The sequence below is a fragment of the Gossypium hirsutum genome, chromosome D03 (assembly GCF_007990345.1).
Source record: "Gossypium hirsutum isolate 1008001.06 chromosome D03, Gossypium_hirsutum_v2.1, whole genome shotgun sequence".
Classification (NCBI taxonomy): Eukaryota; Viridiplantae; Streptophyta; class Magnoliopsida; order Malvales; family Malvaceae; genus Gossypium; species Gossypium hirsutum.
Window position 1 is genome coordinate 37,283,039 of NC_053439.1, and position 15,676 is coordinate 37,298,714.

The window sequence follows — 15,676 nt, forward strand, 5'->3', positions numbered from 1 at the left end:
TATTACTTCTTGCGATTGTGTACACTTGCACATTTCTGTCGTTCCAAGTTTTTGGCGCCGTTGTCGAGGACTGTGTTATAAAAAAAGGTCATTATTTGCGAAGTTGTTAGTTTTGCATTTTGGTTTATTTTTCTTTTTAAATTTTAACTTAGTTAGTTTTTCTGTGATTATTTCAAGTGTTTATGAGTATTGACCGAATCATTGATTTACTCCCTGTAGACCCCGAGATTGAACGATCTTTTCGACAGTGAAGAAGACAAGCAAGTCAGAGAAGGACTGAAGAGATGAACTTCAAAAATCTGAATCAAGGAAACAGAGCAAACCTTGCTCAAAATCCTATCCTTATTGCTGATGATAGAGATAGAGCTTTGAGACAATATGTCGTGCCAATATTCCATGATCTTAAATCGGGTATTAGAAGACCCGAAATTGAGGCACAACAGTTCTAGTTGAAGCCAGTCATGTTCCAGATGCTTCAGACAGTGGGCCAATTCAGTGGAATGCCTACCGAAGATCCTCACCTACACTTAAAACTGTTTATGGAGGTGTGCGATTCTTTCAAGTTAGCCGGAGTACCCGAAAATGCATTACGATTGAAGTTGTTCCCATATTCACTAAAGGATAAAGCTCGAGCTTGGTTGAACTCATTACCACCAAACTCAATTTCAACATGGCAAGAGTTAACAGAAAAATTCCTTATGAAGTATTTCCCGACTAGCAAGAATGCTAAGTTGAGGAACGAGATCACTGCTTTCCAACAAATAGATGATGAGTCATTATGTGAGGCATGGGAAAGGTACAAATAATTATTACGGAAGTGTCCTCATCACGAAATCTCACATTGCATACAACTTGAGACATTTTATAATGGTCTCAATGCTCACACGAGGATGGTAGTGAACGCTTCTGCTAATGGTGCTCTTTTTCATAAGTATTATAATGAGGCTTATGAAATCATTGAGAGGATTGTAGCAACAATTATCAATAGCCAACCAATCGAGCAGCGTCAGGAAGACGAGTCGCTGAAAGTTGACGCTCTTACTTCACTCGCATCTCAAGTATCATCAATATCCTCAATATTAAAAAATCTCACTACTAATGGGTGTAATAGTTTTACAGCACAACCACTAAATTAATTTGAAAATGTAGTATGTGTTTATTGTGGGGAAGGACATTTGTTCGAAGAATGTCTATCGAACCCAGAATCTGTGTATTATATAGGTAACTAGAACCAAAATTGAGGAAGGCAAGGGCTGCAATCCAATTTATATAACTCATCATGGCGAAACCATTCGAATTTTTCCTGGAGTAACTAAGGGGCAGGAACCAGTAACAATTATGTCCAACCTAGATAGACCTAGCCACCTAGTTTTTCCTAACAAGCTCAGAAACTAACCCAAGCTGAACCATCCAATAGCCTAGATAATTTATTGAAGGCATACATGGCGAAAAATGATGCCTCTCTAAGGAATTTGGAGAATCAAGTGGGCCAGCTTGCAACTGAACTCAGAAACTGACCACAAGGTGCTTTACCTAGTGATACAGAGAATCTGAGGAATCCAAGAAAGGAGCATTGTAAAGCGTTAACATTGAGGAGCGAAAAAAATTTAGAGCCCAATTCCGTCAAAGTTGAAAAAGAGCCAGCTGATGCTCAAGACTCAGAGGAAGTTCAACCGAGTGTTGAAATTCCAATTTCACCAGAAATTGAAGTTGCAAAACTCGATAGGAACCAGCTAATTCTGATCAACTAATAACTCCGTTAGATGCAGAATTACCAGAGAAAACGAATCAACCAGTTCCAGTAAGGAAACCTCTACCACCTTACCCTCAAAGACTTCAGAAGCAAAAGCAGAAAATTCAATTTAACAAGTTCCTAGACGTACTCAAACAACTTCATATCAACATCCCATTGGTTGAAGCACTTGAAAAAATGTCGAGCTATGTCAAATTCATGAAGGATATCCTGTCTAAAAGAAGGTTTAGAGAATTTGAGACGGTAGCCCTAAGAAGGAATGCAGTGCAATTCTTCAAGACAAACTACCCCTAAAATTGAAAGATCCTGGATGTTTTACCATACCTTGCAATATTGGAGCAACATATTGTGGTAAGGCACTATGTGACTTGGGTGCGAGTATTAACTTGATGCCCATGTCAATATTTAAGAAGTTGGGGATAGGTGAAGTTAGACCTACTACGGTTACGCTTCAATTAACAGATCGATCTTTAGCACATCTAGAAGGAAAAATCGATGACGTATTGATACGTGTAGAAAAATTTACCTTTCCTGCTGACTTTGTGATTCTAAACTTTGAAGCAGACAAAGAGGTGTCAATCATATTAGGAAGACCATTCTTAGCAACTGGAAGGACCCTTATTAATGTGCAGAAGGGCAAGCTTACTATGCGTGTTCAAGATGATCAGGTAACATTTAACATTTTTAAGTCCATGTGATTTCTTGACACAATTGATGATTGTTATACAGTGTCGGATTTAGAGGATTTAATCGTAGAGAAGGAACTTAATTTACCTTTCCTGCTGACTTTGTGACTTTATGATTCAAGACTTTGAAGCAGACAAAGAGGTGTCAATCATCTTAGGAAGACCAGAAGGGCAAGCTTACTATGCGTGTTCAGGATGATCATGTAACATTTAACTTTTTTAAGTCCATGCGATTTCTTGACACGATTGATGATTGTTTTGCAGTGTCCGATTTAGAGGTTTTAATCGTAGAGAAGGAACTTAATTATGTTGAGGACCTATTAGAAAAAATTTTGACATCAGATCCTCCAAATGATGAAGAGGTGGATGAATACTTAGTTTTGTTAAAATCTAATCAAAGGGGATTTAATCTACAATCCCACTTTGAATCTTTGGAGTTACAGAAAAGGGATTATGCCCAACCAAAAGCGTCAATCGAAGAGCCACCTAAATTAAAATTGAAGGTACTTCCCTCACATTTGAAATATGTTTATTTAAGTAACTCTTCTACTCTACCTGTGATTGTTTTAGCAGAATTAACTACTGAGTAAGAAGAGAAACTCATCCTGGTGTTGAAACAATTCAAGAAAGCTATCGGATGGACCATAGCTGATATTCGCGGAATTATTCCATCTGTATGCATGCAAAAGATTAGCTTAGAAGATGGCAAAAAAGGGACGATTGATGGACAACGAAGACTGAACCCCATCATGAAGGACATAGTCAAGAAATAAATCATAAAGTGGTTAGATGCAGGTATAATTTACTCTATCTCAGATAGTTCATGGATAAGTCTGGTCTAGTGCGTGGCAAAGAAAGGAGGTATCACGATCATTGAAAATGAGAATAATGAGTTGATACCGACTAGAATAGTTATAGGATGGAGAATTTGCATCGATTACCGAAAGCTGAACAAGGCAACTAGGAAAGATCCTTTTCCTTTGTCGTTTTTGGACCAGATGCTGGATAGACTCGCAAGGAGAGACTATTACTATTTTTTCGATGGATACTCGGGGTATAATCAGATTACAGTAGCACTGGAAGATCAACACAAGACAACATTCACTTGTCCGTACGGTACATTTGCATTTAGGCGGATGCCATTTGGTTTATGTAATGCACCTGCTACATTTCAAAGATGTAGGATGTCTATTTTTACTGACATGGTTGAGAAATAAAATTCGAAGTTTTTATGGATGATTTTTCAGTATTCGGAGATATATATGATGATTGCCTAGCCAATCTAGCTAAGGTACTAAGGCAATGAGAAGAAACAAACCTTGTACTTAACTAGGAAAAGTGTCATTTCATGGTACGAGAAGGTATTGTTCTAGGGCATCGGATAACAAGATATGGAATCGAGGTAGATAATGTAAAGGTAGATGTTATTGAGAAACTCCTACCTCCAATCTCTGTAAAGGATGTTAGGAGCTTTTTGGGCCACGCTAGTTTCTATCGAAGAATCATCAAGGACTTCTCCAAAGTTGCTAAACCCTTAAGCAAATTATTGGAGAAGGACACAGTGTTTAAATTTGATAATGAGTGCTTAAGAGCTTTCAATGATTTGAAGAGTTGGTTAGTCTCAGCACCCATAATAGTCACACCAGACTGGGATTTGCCATTTGAATTTATGTGTGACGCAAGTGACTTCACGATCGGAGCTGTCATGGGTCAGCAAAGGAATAAAGTTTTTCATCCCATCTACTATACGAGTCGGGCTCTGACAAGAGCTCAACTGAATTACACAGTAACAGAAAAAGAGTTACTTGCTACTGTGTTTGCTTTTGACAAGTTTCGATCGTATCTTGTAGGTACCAAAGTGACTGTTTATATGGACCACTCAACAATTAAGTATTTACTTGCCAAGAAAGACGCTAAGCCGAGACTGATTCGATGGGTACTCCTACTTCAAGAGTTCGATCTAGAAATTCAAGATCGAAAGGGAGTGGAAAACCAAGTAACAGACCACTTGTCCAGATTGGAGCCGTAAGAAGGGAACTCTCCTCTTATACCAATTCGAGAGACATTTCCAGATGAACACATACTGAAGGTAAATCATGTCCATAATACCCTTTGGTTTGCTAATATTGTTAACATTTTAGCTTATGGTTTGATGCCGATTGATAAGACATATCATTAAATGAAGAAGTTTCTTCACGATGTGAAGTATTATTTCTGGGAAGAACCGTATTGGTTTAAAAAGTATACAGATCAAATGGTCAGGAGATGCGTGGCAGAATATGAAGTACATAAGATTTTATACCATTTTCACTTAGCGCCGAGTGGGGGACACTTCGGAGGTACACGTACTGCAACCAAGGTATTGCAAGTTGGATTCTTTTGGCCAACACTATTTAAAGATGCATATGCTTACATAAAAAGTTGTGATCGATGTCAAATGGTAGGAAATGTTACCAACAGAAATGAGATGCCTCGAACAAACATTATTTAGGTAGAATTATTCGATGTTTAGGGTATTGACTTTCTCGATCCTTTCCCTCCGTCTTTTGGTCACAAGTACATATTAGTAGCAGTAGACTATGTGTCTAAGTGGGTTGAGGCAGAGGCATATCCGACAAACAATGCTAAGGTTGCAATAAAGTTTTTGGAGAAACATGTGTTCACAAGGTTTGGAACCCCAAGAGCCATCATCAGTGATGAAGGGTCCCATTTTGTGAACAAGTGGTTGAAATGGTTATTAGATAAACATGGAATGAAACACAAGGTCGCTACAGTTTACCATCTACAGACAAATGGGCAACATGAACTGGCAAACAAGGAGATCAAAGGCATGCTTGAGAAGGTAGTTTTCCCGAATCGACGAGATTGGTCCAAAAGAGTGGATGATGCTTTATGGGCTTACAGGACAACATAAAAGAAACCTTTAGGGATGTCACCCTATAGGTTAGTCTTTGGGAAAGCCTGCCATGTACCCTTGAAGTTAGAACACAAAGCTTACTGGGCTCTCCAACGACTCAACTTGGATCTTAAAACTGCCAAAGAGAAACGGATGCTTCAACTTAACGAGTTAGAAGAATTTTGAATGTCTTCATACGAGAATGCCAAATTACTTAAGGAGAGACTCAAGAAATGGCATGACAAGCACATTCGAGTTCGAGAATTTGAAGCAGGTCAACAAGTCTTGCTATTCAATTCAAGATTAATGTTCTTTCCAGGTAAGTTAAAATCACATTGGTCTGGTCCATTTATGATTCATCGAGTCTATTCATACGGAGTTGTTGAACTTCAAAGTAAGGGATGTAATTTTCGAGTTACTGCTCAACGCTTGAAACATTACTGGGGAGAGAAAATTGAACAGAATCAAATCTCGTTCATTTTATCAGATATTTAATTTTATTTGTTCTTCCATTTGAATAAATGGTTTAGGGTATATTTTCGGGATTAGTATGTTTAAATAAATTCTTTCTAGGAGATTGGAACTTAAGCAGGACCGCTTGTGACCTCTCCAATCTTTCTTGGGAATTGGTTTTTAACATAATTTCCCAAGAAATTATTCCCTAAATGACAAAATAAATTTTTAGTTTTTCAAATAAAAGAGTCAATTTTGACCCAAGTTTTATGTTGCAACTCAATTTTAAATTTTCATTATGTCTAGGAACTTAATTGAATTATTTTTAAAAATTTGGTTGCTCTTTTTGTAAATATTAAAAATTAGATGCCTATTTTTGTAAATATTTTCAAAAAGCATCTAGAATAAATATTTTTAGTTCAATAAAAAAAAGAAAAAAGAAAAGATGATAATTATTAATATATAATTATATCCATTATAATATATATTAATTATTATCAGCTTTATTTAGAGATAGGATTAGTTTTAATTTAATTATATTTTATTCGATAAGTTTTTATCTTAATAAATTAATAGCAAATAATAATTTAATATGCATTATATTAATTATTAATTGTTATTTACTTTGAGTAGAATTAGAACTTAGAATTTTTAAGATTTCTACTATAGCTCCTACTCCTTTCACTATAAATTCCACCCATCTATTCTTATTTTCTTTCATTCATACACCATTCCCTCCAAAAACACCAAAACCCTTAAGTGCTGAAACCTCCTAACAATTCCCTAGCTGCAGCATCGCCTAGCTGATCGGTCAGCAGCACCCCGCGCGTGCCCACACTAGGCCTGTTCAACGATCAGCACGCTGCTCACATCCATCCCCTGCTGTGTGCTGCTGCCTTGCATACCCGAGCGGCACATCACCTTTTCACCCATCCTTAGCCAAAAACCCCTCAATTTTTTTTAATTTGCCATCTTTTGATTCAAAATTATTTTTCTTAAGAGCTCTTAATTTTTACAAAAAAGGTGGTAAGACCAATTTTTCTCCTAAATTTTAATTTAATTATCTAATTTTTCAATTTATTGAATTATTAATATTTTATATTAATTAAATTTTTGAGAAAATAATTGTTACCATCTTATGATCAGGTTAATCATGCCTCGCAAGAGAACTTGTGCATTTGCCCAAATTGACGAATCACAAAACAAGTTCCACTGTGAAGAAGCCGAAGCAAGATACGAGAGTTTCTTCAAGAATCAACAGATGCATCCAGAGAAAGGTTTCACATTGAAAGAAAGCAGCTATATTGGTTTTATGGCACATATTCGTCAGGTTGTTGAAACTCTCAATTGGAAGTTGTTTTGTGAGAAGAGACCTAGTGTGGATGAGGAGTTAGTGCACGAATTCTATGCGAATTTAACCTCAAGTGAGTTGATGGAAGTTCCAGTTCGCGGAATCAAGGTACCAATAACTTCAAATGCTATTAATGAGTTCTTTGAATTGCCTGATTTCGAAAACGACGAATATTCCTACTTGATGAGCAATATAGAGCCTGAAAATTTGCAAGAAATTCTCGAGGAACTTACAGTTCAAGGTTCTAAGTGGACTGTGTCAAAGCTACGAATCCACACTTGTCGAAAAGAATATTTGACACCACTCGCAAAGGTATGGTTCTACTTCATCCGATTCAGCATTATGCCTAGCTCACATGGGACTACAATCTCGTTAGAACGAATGGTCTTATTATACTCGATTCTAACTGGGAAGACAATTCATGTGGGGAAAATCATCTTTAGGGAAATGCGAAATTTTGCCGTTAGACGTTCACGTTCTGGCCTAGCTTACTTTCCCTTTACGATAACAATTCTGTGCTTGAAAGATAAAATTCTTGCAAACGTAAAAAAGACAGGCTATAGCCAGGGCACAATTACAGATTGGGACCTCTATCGAATAGCTAGAGACTCTGTTCTACATCAATGAGTTGAAGAAAGTGAGGATCCCGAAAAAGAAGAATGAGATCCCTCAGAGATCGAGCCAGTGCAATTGGTTGAAGTCCTTGATAAGGTGGAACCAATGGAACCAAAAGTTGAACCTGATATCGAGACTTCAATGTTTAGAGCTCAACCTCCTCGCCCAGAACTTCGAGATGAACTGTCAAAGTTAATGGACATAATGCAACATATGCAGTGGCAGCAACAAGCTTTTTGGAAATACTCAAAAATAAGGGCTGACTCGATGAGAAGTGCTCTTACGAAAATTTACAATGACCCATTTATTTTTTTGCCTGAGTTTCTAGATTACATATTTTAACCATGGAGCCCATTATCGAAAAAGGAGTGAAGCGATTCATGCAAAGACAATAATGATGGAGCAAAAGATGAGTCAAATTCGGAAGGATCTGCAAATAAATAAAGGGGGGATCTCGAATTTATTTTATTTATGTTCTTAGGTTATTTTAAGATAAAGTTAATTAGGAATTTTTGCATAATAAAACAAGAGATGGAAACCATTAATAAAATTGAACAAGTCGTGAAGTATAAAGTGTGGCAATAGATATATACATGTCTAGGATTGGATTTAGAAAGAGCTTGGTACTTAAGCAGTCAAATTGACTCACCTCCTCTTTTCTAGAATCCTACATGGTGTATAGTATCTATTCACTTTAAACAATAAGGACATTGTTCATTTTAAGTAGGGGGACCGAAAACTTGAAATTATTTCCACTCAGAATAAATAGTTCTTTTAATTATGATTAGGATATATTTTGTTCAATAATTTGAAATTTTGTTAAGTATGTGTAATCACTGAATTTTGTCCGGGAATAACTTTCGTTTAAAAAAATTAAAACAAAAAATTAATTTTTTTTCCATTTTGACCCCTAAACTTTTCTAAAATTGCATTTTGACCACTAAACTTTCTCAAAATTACATTTCAACACTAAAATTTTTAAATTACATTTTGACCCCTAAACTTCCTTAAAATTACATTTTAACCCCTAAAATTTCTCAAAATTACACTTTTGCCCCAAAAATTTTGCTACATTTACGATTTGGTCCCTCTGGCAGTAATCAGCCCAACTTGCGCCTGCAACAGGCGGCGGCCGACCTAGCCTTCCCTAGCCCACTTGCTACCTGCAAAAAGGAAGAAAAAGCAACAATTTAAAAGGGGTTTCAAACCCCAAAACTGGAGGAAGCAAGGAAGCAAAAAAAAAACAACAACAACAAAAATTTTTTAGAGAAAAATCAAGCAAAAACAGTAGCACATCGCCGGCCATCGCACCAATTCCACTGTGCCCACCGCCGCAGCACTCCCATCGCCGGCACCTAGCAAAGCAAACAACAACCAAGAAGCAAAAAAAGAGAGCAAGAAGAAAACAACAAACAAAAAAAGAGAAAGACAATGGAAGAAAAAGAAAAAGAAGAAAAGGAAAAGGGGAGGAGAAGAGGAGATCACCGCGCGCCGCCGCCGACCGTCGCACCAGGCCGGGGAAGCACCGTCGGGGGCTGAACGAAGGAGAAGAAAAAAGAAAAAAAGAAAAAAAAAGAAGAAAGAAGAAGGAAGAAGAAAGGGGGGAAAGAAAAAGAAAAAAGAAAAAAAATAAAGAATAAAAAAACAATTAAATCAGTCGGGTCGTACCGACCCGACCCGACCCGAACTAGCAACCTGACCCGGAACAGCCAGCAGACCCACAACACCCAGCAAGCCCAGCAGATTAGGCCCAAACAGCAGGCTTTTTTTTAAAAAAAACTGCAACAAAAAAAGTAAGTAGCAGGCCATTCCAGCAAAGGCCCAGCAGGTCTCCAGGCCCAACAACAGCTCCAGCAGGCCCAGGCCCGTTCCAGCAGCAGGCCAGCATCCGGCCCAGCGCCCAGCGGCCCAACCTGAAAAAAAAAAGAAAAAAGAAAAGAAAAAGAAAAAAGAGAAAAGAAAGAGAAAAAAAAGGAAAAGGCCCAAAATTGTGCAGCCCATAACTTTGGGTTTTGGTAAATTCTTGAACTTTTAATTTTGTCTAAATATTTAAATGTTGTCTCGTTTTTAATATTATTGCATATTTTTAAATATTTTTATTTTATATTTATGTTTTTTTTATTTTATTTTATTCATTAAATTCGAACAATTTTGATGCATGAGGCCACGAACCGATTTAGCATTAAGTCATTGATTTCATCGCTATGTTGGGTGAATATCGATGGCTCGTGTTAATTACGGGACGCCCTTTTAAAAAAAAAGCGAAGATATTAAAAAATTCTCGTGTTTTTTAAAAATAAAAAAGGTTTCTCGTGTTTTAATAGAATCACGATTAAATATTAAGTTGAATCGATTTAACACTAATTTGATGATTTCATCGCCATGTAGGGGTGAATATCATTGATTTGTGTCAAATGCGGTACCTTTAAAAAAACTAATCGTGTTTCAAAAATTTTCATGTTTCCAAAAAATTCCCGTGTTTCAAAAATTTTCATGTTTTCAAAAATTTTCGTGTTTCAAAAAAAATCCTTGTGTTTTTAAGAATTTTCGTGTTTCTAAAATCCTCGTGTTTTAAAAATTTTTCGTGTTCTCAAAAAAATAATTATTTCAAAAATCTTAGTGTTTAAAAAAAATTCGTATTTTGATCGGATCGCGATTAACTATTAAATTGAACTTGTATTTTTGAAAATTAAGACAACGCGCGTTTAACAAGATACCAGTTTTTGGGCGTCGCGAGGGTGCTAATACCTTCCTCGCGCGTAACCGACTCCGGAACCCTAATTTTTTCTGGATTTTCACGCAGACCTAAAATTACCTCTTTTTTAGGAAAATTTAAAAATAAATTTTTCTTCTAAAAAGAAAATTTATTAGGTGTCCAATCACACCTAGAAAAAAAGATCGGTGGCGACTCCTTTCCAAATAAAATCGAGACATTTTTTCAAATTTTCAATAATCGCTTTGATTAGCGCCCGTACAGAAATTTTTAGGTCGCTACAGATGGCGACTACACTGGGGACACTTTTGAGAGTCGAGTCTAATGTTAAACGCGCGTTGTGAAATTTTCAAAAATTCTTGTTCAAATTTATTTTTAATCGTGATCCTTGAATTTTATTTTTTGAAGAATCATGCATCCGTATCCGGTTTTGAAATTAATAGTTTTCTAACCTGTTTTATTTTCGTGTATTTTTTTTAGCTTTAAGTTTTATGGTTTTAGTTTGTTTTTTTGTAATGACCCAAAATTCACAAGCACCGAAAAAGTACATTATCGGGCCTCCGTCTTAGTAAATTGAGTTCGAAAATAATTATTAGAAATATTTATTAGACTAGTTGTGTGTTTAATTAGGTATTAATTGGGTGAATTTAGTTTAATTAAGAGAAATTAAGAAAAAAGGACTAAATTGATCTAGGGGTAAAAGTTGAATTATAGATTAATAAAAAAAGGATTAAAATGGCAATTAAGCCATTAATAAGAAATGGGACGATAAAGTGATAAAAATCTTAGATTTTTATGCTTTATATATTATATTATATTATATTATATTATATTGTATTATATTATATAAGTAAAAAAAAAGATGACAAATGTATGGTAAATATTGAAGACATGTGTAATAGTAATAATTACATGGGTACACTTGTAATAAAAATAAATATGTGCTTAATTAATAAGTAAAAGATTTTTTTAATATATTATTAGTTAAAATAAAAGATATAAAGTAAAAGAAAGAAAGAAACAAAGAAGAAAAGAAACAGAATAGCTAGAAAAGAAGCAGGGAAAGAGAAAACTAAGGATTTAAAGCTTCAAGTTAATTGGTAAGCTAAATTTAGCCCTTTCCTCTTCATTTTGATATTTTAAAAGCTTTAAAACAAAATTTTGTTGAAGTTAAGTGGAGGTTATGGAAGTTCATAGGTTTTTGAACATGATTCATTTTGAACAAGTTGTTAAATTAGGGGTTTAGTTGATAGAATTTTAGTTAGAATAGATAAAAAGAATGATTTGTGAACTAAGTTGTAAGTTTTACATAATTGGGATTAAGTTATAAAAAGCCTTAAATTAGGGTTTATGTTGAATAAATGATGGAATTGAGGGTTTATTTGATAGAGTTTCTAGTTAGAGTTGATAAAAGGATTAAATTGTGAACTAAACTATAAGTTTTGAATTTTAGGGATTAAATTGAGGAAAATTCGAAATTAGTGAAAAATGCTGAAAAATTAGTAGATAAATTTGGATTTAGAAGGAATTTGAATAGAAATAGAGTGTGAATTAAGTTAGAAAAATAAGTAAGCTTAGTTAGAATTAAATTGGGAATAAGTAGGAATTGAATAAAAATTTTATTATTATTGTTAATATAATTATTATTATTATTATTTTAATGATTATAATTAAAAGTGAAAATAATTATTATTTTCGTAGCTAACAAGGAAAACGAGGCATCGGCATCTAAAGGAAAAGAAAAGATCGTTGAGGAGTAAACGCGTATTCCGGGTTTGTATTACTATAACTTAATCTATTTAATAAATGCTATATTGAAATTGTTTTCATGAGACATTTAAAGGAAGGTAAGTATTAACATTTGAAATTAAGTAAGAATATGTGTATATTGAATTATATGTGAATTGAAATAATAGATGTTTTGTATTGATTGAATATTTGAAATTGCTGTGGAAATGAATTCGAAATAGGAAAAGTAAAATAATACCCTATTAACTTATCGGACTAGATTGGATACAAATGGCATGCCATAGGATTTGTGATGTGATGAGGAGATTTGTAGTTCGGCCGAGAAGATGACTATGTTATTAAATGCTTCGGTTTATCCGAAGAGGCATTAAATGCCTTATTGGTGTGTTTGGGAGGTTATGATATACTGGTGTGTTATGGAGGATTTAAATTATTTCGGGTGTGTTTAGGTTGGATATTTTGGTGTGTTTGGGTGGAATCCGCGTATCTGTCAGAGTCCGAGCCTTGTTAATAGGGTAAATAATTGAAATGGAAATTTGAAAATGAGATTAGTTGATTTGACACTATTGAAAAATATGAGAAAGAATGTATGATATAAATTATGAATTGATTTAGTATGTAAATATTTAAATATATAAATTTCAGATTTATGGAATGATATATGAATATTTATATTTAGTTTAAAGTGATTTTTTTAAAGACTATGGTCAATATTTGAAATTTTATTATTATTAAATAGTTTAATTTATAGTAATACTACTGAGTATAAAATACTCAGCGTACGATTGTTTCCGTGCGCAGGTTGAAAAGGGGTTAGTGTCTCGGTTCAGCATCCAAGACAATCCCGACTCCGACATAAAGATTTTGGTGATGTTTTCTTCCTTTAAGAGAAAGTGGCATGTACATAGGATTTATAATAGTTATTTTGGCATGTTATATAGTTTTGTTGTAAAGTAAGATATTATGTGTTTTGATGATTATATTAGAAAAATGGTATAAGTTTTTTTTTAGCATTGGTATCAAGTTGAAATGGCTTAGTTAGTTTTATGTGTTAATTAGAAATGATAATAGGATTTTATTTACTTAAGTTGTTATGTCTATATGTCAAGTAGGATTAAGTATATAAATGCCTTGGTTGAAATACTGAAATTGGGTTGGTTATGTTTGAAATTTTGCAGGGAGTTTAATGTAAAAATAAGTCGAAATGCTGCCGATATTTTTTAAAAAAAAATGAATGAAATCAATTAGTACAAATTTATAACAATTTATGAAGTATTTTAATATGTTGGTTATTTATTTAGAATTATTTGTAAATTGTTTGATATGTCCGGTAATGCCTCGTAACCCTGTTCCGGCGACGGTTTGGGGTTAGGGGGTGTTACATTTTATGGTATCAGAGCTATCGGGTTTAGTCGATTCTCGGACTAAATCGGGCTCAGAATTGAGTTTAGATGTACATGCCACAATCAAGTCAAACTGAGTCGGGATTTTTGGATGCTGATATAATTATTTGTTTTGTTTTATAGTTAAAATGTCGAATGAACACGTGGAAGATGTAGATCAAGAAATGTATATCAGAGATAGAGAATTGGATGAAACAGAATTAGCTACACCGAGTGTAAATCCATTAGGTAACCAACCTAATATAGAACGGGAAAATGTTAGAGACAGAGATGACTCTCATTTACTGAGAATTATAGCTGATGCTTTGCAACGAGTAGCGGGAACTGTACCTGCTACGATATCTACTCCTACTACTAGACGGGCCTTAATCAAAGAATTACGAAAATACGGTGCTACTGAATTTTTGGGTTTGAAGGGAATTGATCCATCCACTGCAGAGAATTGGATGGAATCAACTAAACGAGTTCTGCAGCAATTAGAATGTACCCCCCGAGAGAGCTTGATCTGTGCTGTTTCTCTACTGCAAGGAGAAGCCTATTTGTGGTGGGAATCTGTAATACGACATCTGCCTACAGAACAAGTGACATGGGATTTATTTCAAAAAGAATTTCAGAAGAAATATGTTGGGGAGCTGTATATTGAAGATAAGAGGCAAGAGTTTTTTATGTTGAAACAAGGTAACCTGTCTGTTGTAGATTATGAACGTGAATTTTCCAGACTCAGCCGATATGCTTCTGAGTTTATACCGACAGAGGCTGATAGTTGTAAAAGGTTTCTTCGGGTTTTGAGAGATGAGATCAGGGTACAGTTGGTGTCACATCGAATTACAGAATTTGTAGATTTAGTAGAGAGAGCGAAGATGGTTGAGCAGGTGTTGGGTTTGGATAAAAAGCCTGAGATAGCTAGATCGACTAGGAAACGAGCTGGCATTACTATTTCAAGTCCTCTACCGAAAAGATCCCGAGAATTCAGAGACAGTTGAAAGTCAAGTTTCAGATCAGATCGAGGAGATAAAAATCGAGGCAAACAGACTGTTGTTTCTACCGGTAGTGTAAAAGGACCTTCACGAAATATTGATATCCCCGACTGTGAACACTGTGGAAAGAAGCATTTGGGCGAATGTTGGAGGATAACTCGACGATGTTTTCGATGCGGGTCTACAGATCATTTCATCCGGGATTGTCAAAAAAATGAAGGTGCTTTACCTGCAGCATCTCAGAGATCAGTATCTACTGCTAGAGGCAGAGGGTCAGGTAAAGGTAGTTCACTCTCAAGGGGAGGAAGTATTAGGAGGAGCAGTGATATAGCTACTCAACAGTCTGAAGTGAAAGTACCCGCCAGAGCTTATGTTGTCAGAACAAGGGAAGAAGGCGACGCCCATAATGTAGTAACAGGTATATTCTTACTATATTCTGAACCTGTTTATGCTTTAATTGATCCCGGATCTTCACACTCTTATATAAATTCAAAACTGGTTGAACTGAGAAAGTTAAAATCTGAAATGTCTAGAATTTTGATAGAAGTGTCTAGCCCTTTGGGACAAACTGTGTCTGTAGATAGAGTATGTCGGAGATGCCCGTTGATGATACATGATAAAATGTTTTCCGTTGACTTGTTGATTATGCCATTTTGGGATTTTGATATAATAATGGGGATGGATTGGTTATCTGAATACGGGGTGATTTTAGATTCTTACAAAAAGAGGTTCGGTATTCAGACAGAGGATGGAGACAGAATTGAGGTGAATGGTATTCGTACAAGTCGATCGACACGTATTATTTCAGCAATCAAGGCTAGTAAATTGCTTCGACAGGGTTGTACAGCATATCTAGCTTATGTTATTATTCTGATTTGGTGGGTAGTCAGTGTAGTCAGATCAGAACTGTATGTGAGTTTCCAGATGTATTTCCTGAAGAACTACCGGGCTTACCACCTGACAGAGAGGTTGAATTTGCTATAGAAGTGTACCCGAGTACAGCACCAATCTCTATACCTCCGTACCGAATGTCGCCCACTGAATTAAAAGAGTTGAAGGTGCAGTTGCAGGACTTGCTAG

General features: G+C 35.3%; 1 long non-coding RNA gene and 1 other non-coding gene across 2 annotated transcripts; one reads left to right on the plus strand and one right to left on the minus strand.

Annotated features, from left to right (window-relative positions):
* Positions 1-728: 728 nt before the first annotated feature.
* On the minus strand, positions 729-835 carry LOC121215683 (small nucleolar RNA R71). The gene has a single exon (XR_005911659.1). It is a non-coding gene; the product is annotated as a small nucleolar RNA R71 (small nucleolar RNA).
* An 11,333-nt stretch (positions 836-12,168) lies between these two features.
* Positions 12,169-13,359, plus strand: LOC107950853 (uncharacterized). Its single transcript, XR_005911320.1, has 2 exons — positions 12,169-12,240; positions 13,018-13,359. It is a non-coding gene; the product is annotated as an uncharacterized lncRNA (long non-coding RNA).
* The last annotated feature ends 2,317 nt before the right edge of the window (positions 13,360-15,676 follow it).